The sequence below is a fragment of the Girardinichthys multiradiatus genome, chromosome X (assembly GCF_021462225.1).
Source record: "Girardinichthys multiradiatus isolate DD_20200921_A chromosome X, DD_fGirMul_XY1, whole genome shotgun sequence".
In the NCBI taxonomy this organism is placed as follows: Eukaryota; Metazoa; Chordata; class Actinopteri; order Cyprinodontiformes; family Goodeidae; genus Girardinichthys; species Girardinichthys multiradiatus.
This window is the reverse complement of record NC_061817.1, coordinates 5,551,158-5,559,544: the sequence shown is the minus strand read 5'-3', so window position 1 is coordinate 5,559,544 and position 8,387 is coordinate 5,551,158. Positions and strand designations below refer to the sequence as shown.

At 38.1% G+C, this 8,387-nt stretch overlaps 1 pseudogene; it reads left to right on the top strand.

The window, feature by feature from the left end:
- Nucleotides 1-8,387, top strand: part of LOC124862635 — a 64,766-nt pseudogene that overhangs the window by 28,576 nt on the left and 27,803 nt on the right.

The window sequence follows — 8,387 nt, the reverse complement described above, 5'->3', positions numbered from 1 at the left end:
ACTTAGCACGAATAAAAAACAAACAATCTACTTCTACTGATCATCATTTAAAGGGGCTCCTGCATCTCACCTGCGCCTCCTGACACTGATTGACACTTAAGGTCAGACTTGATCTGCTGCAGCTATCAGCGAAAGAGGGGGTCACCTCAGAATGCAAACCACACAAAGACTCTGTCCTGTGGATGGCAGGAATACAAAAGCACAGAGTGACTGGCACATATGCATTGGCAGATTTTCCTAGCAGTCTTACAGAAGGTCCTACAGATAGCACGTCTTGTTGGCATATTGAGCTCTGACTATATGTTCCTTGCTCGGGACTTCTTCGGAAGTCCATACCACATTGAAGAAACTAATCAGTAGATGCTAACATACTGGTTTTGCATCTTAGAAGACGCTTAGAGATTTAAGTTCACTTCATCTATAGTATGAAATGGGATACATCATTTAAAAGGGATCAGGGAAAAACCATGTAAAGACTTTGACTCACTAAAACAATAGTAGATTCAGAGGTGAAAATGGTCAGGGTAATAACATTATGGTATGATGATTTAAAATGATTCAAGTCAGAATCATATCGTTAAATAGAGTATTACAATGAATTAATTGTGTAATTAAATCTTTAACTTGTACTAGAAGTAATGACTCCACTTTTGTTAGCAGGGACTAGATGAATATTTCTCTTCATGATCTTAGTCCCAGTTTGTAGAGTAACAGTTATTCCGCTGCAAAGCCAGGATACTAGAGGTGACATTGTGAAAGATATGATAGTGAGTCACATCAGCACTGCTTTCAGGTATATATTGACCAAAGCTATCTCTTTTTTCTAACCCCTTGTCTATCCAAAAGCAAGAGGACATTAATGTCTGCATTGGCAAAATCCCTTAGGCACCCTTACTCTGTCGAGGTGACAGGAGACTCGATTCTGCTCTCATTAAGTGAGTCCTCAGTCCACACAGCTCCAGAGTCATTGTTAGTGACTTTACAGTAAAAATACTCACAAAAAAATAAGGCCTTGGTAAATATAGGTTCTAGATGAAAAGGTTCAAAGATTTCCATCAGCTTTAAACTAAAGGGCTATTTCACAATGTTTTAAATGGATGTAGACTGTATTTGAACTGGACATATCAAAGCTGAAGTGACTACTTGAACAGGGAGTTTTTTGAAAACATTTATAAAACCTTTATTATTATGTGAAAATACAAATTGGTAACGTTTAATTTCTAATTTACCCCTGAATTAGACAAGCATAAAAAAATGTAATATAAGGACTAGTTAAACTCAGACCAGAATATTCAGCAATGACAGATTCTTCAAAAGAGTTGTTAATTTGTGAAAACAAACTAATAGGGGTTTTTAGATTTCCCAGGAATTTTGCTAATATCTCGTCTCGTTCTCATGAACCCCAATATAATGCATGGTCTTGTCTCTTGAGCTGGATGCATCTTTACACCGTTAGTTGTCACTGATCTTGCTAATCATATTGGCTCTCATAAGAGAGCTTAAACTTTACTACAAAGTATTATTCTGTGTCTACTATCAATAAAACTATTTGCGATTATTACCATAATTATTACCACTGTGTCTAGGTGTGGCAATATTTGTGTTGAATTTTTTTTACTGAAACTGAAAATATTTTAATTGTGTTAGTCCTGTTTTCTGTCACACTACTTGGTTTGCTGTATTGTGTTCTAGTAATGTGATGTCTGTACATTCATTTTTTGGCTTAGAGATTAGATATGTCTCTGAAGAAAACGACGCCCTGGCTTGTTTTTCCCGGTTCTGGTCCAGCAGCAGATTTAATCAGGGACCTGTTGGATGACCCATTGGCTGAGATCCCTTCCTCTCAGGCAGCAGATGTGGTGGCCGTTAAGGGTGTCAACACAGAGTTCTGTGAGCGGGTCTATGAGAAAGTCCAGAAGCACTTTTCAGCTGAGGCTGAACTGGAAAAACTGGTCGATAGCGTGAGTTCTTAGCGAGTCTGTGTAGGTGTTTTCTTAGAAACTACAGTTATGCAAAAAGAGGTGAGGCAAATAAAACAGAGATAATAAATGGATATGACGCATCTAAGAATGTAAAAAAATATTTTGTCACATGGAGATAAGAAGCTTGTTGTTTCAGAGCACACATGTAACATCTGTTTATTCTGGCCGCAATTCTTTAGAAAAGTATTCATATCTTCCAAACTTCCTAAAATTTTGTTACATTAAAAACAAAAACATTGTATTTGTTGGGATTTTATGTGACAGCAACACAGAGTATTGCATAATTTTTAAGAAAAATTATATGGTTTTTTAAGATTTCGTATTAAGTACAAGTTTGAACTATGTGGTATATATTTGTATTCCACCCCATAAATTCAATCCCATAAATAAAATCCAGTGCAACCAGTTCAATTCAATTCAGTTTTATTTATATAGTGCCAATTAACGACATATGTTGTCTCAAGGCACTTTGCAAAGACAATTCAGTGGAATTATACATATTTCAAGTCGGGTTCATACATTCCAATTAATCCTATCTATCAAACAGTGCAGTCGGATTCGGTTATTTATTCAAGTTGGTTAAAAAGTTTTTCTATCTAAGGAAACCCAGCAGATTGCATCCAGTCAGTGACTTGCAGCATTCCCTACTCCCAGATGAGCATGTAGAGACAGTGGACAGTCACTGGCGTTGACTTTGCAGCAATCCCTCCTACTGAGCATGCATGTAGCAACAGTGGAGAGGAAAAACTCCCTTTTAACAGGAAGAAACCTCCAGCAGAACCTGGCTCAGTGTGAGAGGCCATCTGCCACGACCGACTGGGGGTTTGAGCGAACAGAACAGTGACACAAAAAGGACACAGAAGCACTGATCCAGGAGTACTTTATGTGTTAAAGAAAAGTAAAAAATTAATGGCAGTAGTAGCTTCATCTAGGAGAGAAAGACAGCTAAGCAGATGAACTCTGAGCCAGTTTTCAAGTCTAGAGTATGAAAGAGAGCACATACAGTTAGTCACAGTAGAAGCCCAGCCAGTAGCTATGTCTAGGAGAGAGAAAGGACTAAACACTGAAAGACAGGGCAAGGTGTATCAACGGTAGAAGGTGAACAAGAGGTTGTTGGCATCAGCAACTCAGCCAATAACCCCCTCCAGAAAGGTGTCACAGGTAGACACAGAGTCAGGCCAGGTGTAGCTTCTAGGAAGAGAAAAGAGAGAACATAAAGTTAAAAGCTGAAATAACAGCAAATAATGCAAAATTGGAGAGTAGAATGAGAATGTAGCAAAGAGAGTGAATGTGGTCATTATGTCCTCCAGCAGCCTAAGCCTATAGCAGCATAACTACAGAGATAGCTCAGGATAACCTAAGCCACTCTAACTATAAGCTTTATCAAAAAGGAAAGTTTTAAGCCGCCTTAAAAGTAGACAGGGTGTCTGCCTCACGGACTAAAACTGGGAGCTGGTTCCACAAGAGAGGAGCCTGATAACTAAAGGATTTGCCTCCCATTCTACTTCTAGAGACTCTAGGAACCACCAGTAAACCTGCAGTCTGAGAACGAAGTGCTCTGTTAGGAACATATGGAACAATCAGATCTCTGATGTATGATGGAGCTAGATCATTAAGGGCTTTATATGTGAGGAGGAGAATTTTAAATTCTATTCTGGATTTAACAGGGAGCCAATGAAGGGAAGCTAAAATAGGAGAAATATGATCTCTTTTTTTAATTTTCATCAGAACTCTTGCTGCAGCATTTTGAATCAGCTGAAGGCTTTTAACTGCCTTTTGTGGACATCCTGATAGTAAAGAATTACAATAGTCCAGTGTTCTAAAACAATATCTCAAGCTTTTAACATCTCCCATTCTGTTTAATCTGTGATCTGAATATGGAAAGAGGATGGACCAACTGTAGACCTGTCAGGATATGAAGGTCTACCTAAGCTGACAGGCTGAGCAAAGAGAGCATTAATCAGCAAAACAGTCAAGAGGAGCTCTGGAAGAGCTGCAGAGATCCACAGCTCATGTGGAAAACCTGCTGACAGGACTGCTATTAGTCATGGACTCCACAAAATTAGGCTTTCATGGAAGAAATGCTAGAAAAACACATGCAAAACACCATTCAACATTTGTATGGTAGAAAACAAACACTGCAAGCCACCCTGAACTCTCTATACCCACCACGAGGCTTGGCGGTGGCAGGATTTTGACAGGGAGTCTGAAAGAGGGTGTTTCCCGCTTTCTGGATGAGGCTGTGAAATGTTTTTCTTCAACAGGTACAGGGAAGTTGGTCATAGTTGATGGGAAGATGGATGGAGCTAAATACAGTCTTCCAATTCTAGAAGAAAACCTGTTAGAGGCTGCAGAAGACTTGAGACCGGGTAGGAAGTTCACCTTACAAGAGGACAACCACCCAAAACTTACAGCCAAAGAAATAATGGAATTGTCTAGATACAATGTCTTGGTCAATGTTTAGACCAACATTGACCCAAAAATCTGTGGCATGACTTGGATCTTACCAAATGCTTTCCATTAAATCTGACTTAGCTTGAGCTATTTAGCAACATAGCAAAACCTTTAGTGTGTAGATGTTCAAAGGTGGTAGAGACATGTCCCAAAAGACTCAGAGCTGGAATTTCAGCCAAAGGTGTTTCCACAGAGTACTGACTCTGGGGCTGAATTCACATGGATGCCAAACTTTTTAGATCATATTCATGAAAGGCTTTAAATACTAGCTCTCATTATCTTCCCATTTAACAATTGTGCCCTACTTTGTGTTGGTCTGTCATGAGGGACAGTAGTTGCCCATTTCTATTTTTTCTGACTTTATCTGTGTAGCTTAGCAGATCAAATCATTTTCTGCCAATTCTACATTTTAAACTTAGCCAACATAGATTTGACTTGATTTTGGATTGAACTAAAAGTAATTTTTAATACTGTAATAATGTTATATTAACTGATAATTCATGATGTGTCCATTGGGCCAGCTGGATATATAGGCGTTAATGACGTCTAATGTGTTACCATGTTTCAAACGCCGATTGTTTGCCTTTTTTGCTTGTGTGTCCAGGCTCTGAGTATTTTTGAGAGGAGAGCTCTCATTACTGTTTTCGATGGGGAGCAGGAGGGTTGTGATGACTTTGACACCATTCTTCTAAAAGCCCTGGTCCGAGGTAGGTGATGCTGGTTCATTGACGGGGTTGTTTTAGAATGCAAGCATCATGATCAAAAGTAATCTGTGCACTCAAAATGCTTATATTAAAAAGTAAAAAATACTTTAGAGTTTGAAACAGCCTCAAGCACACGATTTCTGTGAAATATACAGTAGACCTGGAGCAAAGAGTAGCAAATAAACCCTGATTAAGCAATACAATGAATAAAATGATGTAATGATCCACAGCTCTTTCAGTTTATGCTCCTCTCTCTTGTGTTTGTATCTGGATCGTTTTGGTTTGTTTATTATTATCATTAAGATCTTTCCGTATCAGTTAAATACTTTGTGTTGAGTTTCTTAGTTCTTTCGTCAGGTCTGTTCTCTGTGTAGTTTGGTTTAATTCCTACTTACTGTTAGTATTTAGCTTTTGGTTAGGTTTGTGTTCTGATTAGTTCCCTCTTTGTCCCTTTTTAGATTCTCCTTTCAGTTGTTTTGAATTTATCAGACAACTCTCACCTGGTTTCAGACTCCCTATTTCTCTATTCACACCTCCTCAGTATTTATGCCTGCTGTTTTCATGGTCATTGATTAATTGTTTTTATTGTTCTCACTCTGGTTTCATGTCCTTGGGCTCCTTGTGTCAGGAAGTTAATTCATTCCCTTTAATAAATCCTTCTCACCAACATGCACCTGCCTCTTTTGGGTCTGTCTCTACCAGCTTTGCACATACAGACTGAAACATTGCACCCATTCTCCTTTGCATAATGACTAAATTTTTATGTTATTTTTACATTATTACAGCCCTTTAAAAAGGGTTTAGTTATATCCAATTCTTAGTTGTTTTTATGTCTGGACTTTGACTAGGGCACATGGATGTGGGTCAAAATGGCCTGCAGCTTTTCTTCCAAGATTGTCCTGGATTTAGCCTAATCCACCCTCTCATCAACTCTGACCAACTTCTCTGTTCCTGCTGAAGTAAAGCAGCGCCACAGTATGATACTACCACCATGGTTCACCATTGGGATGGGGTGTTCAGGTTGATGTGCTCAGTAAATTTTTCTCCACACATAATGTTTTGCAAGTAGACCAATGGTTTCATCTGAGCAAATAACCTCTCTTCCATATGTTTGCTGTGTCTCCTACATGACTTGTGGCAAAGTGTATACAGGACTTTTTCAGCTTTCTTTCAGCAGTGGCTTTCTGCATGCAACTCAAGGCCAGATTTGTGGCTTGTACTATTAATAGTTTTCTCCCTTTGTGCTGTGGATCTCCGCAGTTCCTCCAGAGTTACAATGGCCGTCTCAGCTACTGTTTTGACTAATGTTCACCTTGCCCTAATAATGCTTTAGAACGTAACCCTGTTTTAAACCACCCAACAGCTTTATCTCTGACCTCCTTTAGTGATGCTGTTTGTTCTCTAATGTTCTCTAACAATCCTCTGAGGCCAGAAACATAACAGCTGCAGTTAGACTCACACAAAAGCACCCACATGCTGGCTCTGTTTGCTAACAAGGTGGCTTTTAAACGCAATTGTTTACACTGGATTTAATTTAGGAGTGGCAGGGTGAAGGGAGCTGAATATAAATGCAAACCACGCTTTTGAATGTTTTACTTGAAGACACTGAAAGTTATAGATCAATTTTTCATTTTACAAAAACGCACTACTCTGTATCACACTAATAAACATTGAAATGTTTGGTTAGAACATGATAAAATGTGTAAAATTTGCAGCGTTTTCAATTGTTGCAACATTCTGTGATGATGAACAATCTGTAAATTGTATTGAGACTTTTATCCCACTAATGGCTCAATTCACATCATTAAAATATTGCAGCTACAATTTTTGTAAATTAAGGTATGATGCTAATTATCCACATTGGGCAGATATGGAATACAACAAATGTTCCAGTCTCATTTGTGAAATTTTAATATGACTTTAAAACTGAGATATAGCATACTTTTGATCAATCGTTGCTATTCCTATTATCACAGGGATTTAAATACAGCTAGGTACTGCGATATTACTGTGTTTTTGCCCTTTATATGCAAGAAGAAAATAGTATATTAAGGTATGTAATTATTTATTCATCAATATCAACTTGTCATCTAAAGTAAACATTTAATTTAATGTTGTTTACTTGAACTATGTGCACATTACTTCAAGTTTCTACCAAATTGGTACTCAATCAATGATACTCATTTGCATTCCGTTACTGCCTAATACAGTGAAAATTACAATTAACTTTGAGAATTTTGGTCACATGTTGTCTATCCTTATACATGTATCGTTTGTAGAAGTCATCAACAAATTGGTATAAATAAAAATTTTTTTTTAGCTTTGTTTTGTGGCACTAGTGACCATTATTATTATGCATAGGCAGACAGGAAATGGGGTGGGGGGGAAGGCATGCAGCGCAGATCGCCTTGGCCAAGACTCGATCCAAGGGACAGCTGGGTCAGGGGCTTAAATCCTCTATACATGGGTTTTGTGCTCTACCGCTGCACCAGCACCGCATCCAGTATAAAATTGTTTTTAGAGTTGAATAATTTTGTCAGCAGCCAAGCGACCACATCCACTTTTATGAACTAGTTGGCATACAGTATAAATCAAGCAGGATTATTGTTCTACATACACCAACTCGCCTGTATTCAGACTGGAATTAGATTGATGCTAATTTGCCACCTTAAAATGCAGAGTAGCCAGAAAAAGAAACAAAGACAGTACAATATATTTTAGGAACAAACTTACTTCCTCCTTTTGTATTAGTGAGATATACTTTTGGCTTCCCCACCGTGATGAGTCTGTTTGCAAGAGCAACTTCTGTTTGTCAGTGTTGTTTGAATGAAATCTGTGCAGTCTAATTTTAGAAAGATTAAAAACTTTGTTTTTAACTTGATGTAATATGAAGATGATTTAAATGGTTACAAACTCCATAGTGGAGTGTGGGCCTCCTTTTTAAATGACGTGACAATCACACTAAAATAATTTGTGAAAACTCCGAAAGCTTGTCCTTTATTTCAACAATAGACTCCAGAACTAAGACAATGTATTTTTTCTGTTGCATGAATAATGTTTCCTTTTGGTGTGTTTGTGATAAGCTAGCAAACATTTATCCAGTGATGCCAGTGAGTACACAGATGAGCTTAAACTGGCGGTGGCCTGGAATCGAGTGGACATTGCTAAAGCTGAGCTCTTCAATGGAGACATACTGTTGGAGGTAATTTTTTTATGTATCTGTTGAAACACCAAACTTTGTCCAAGT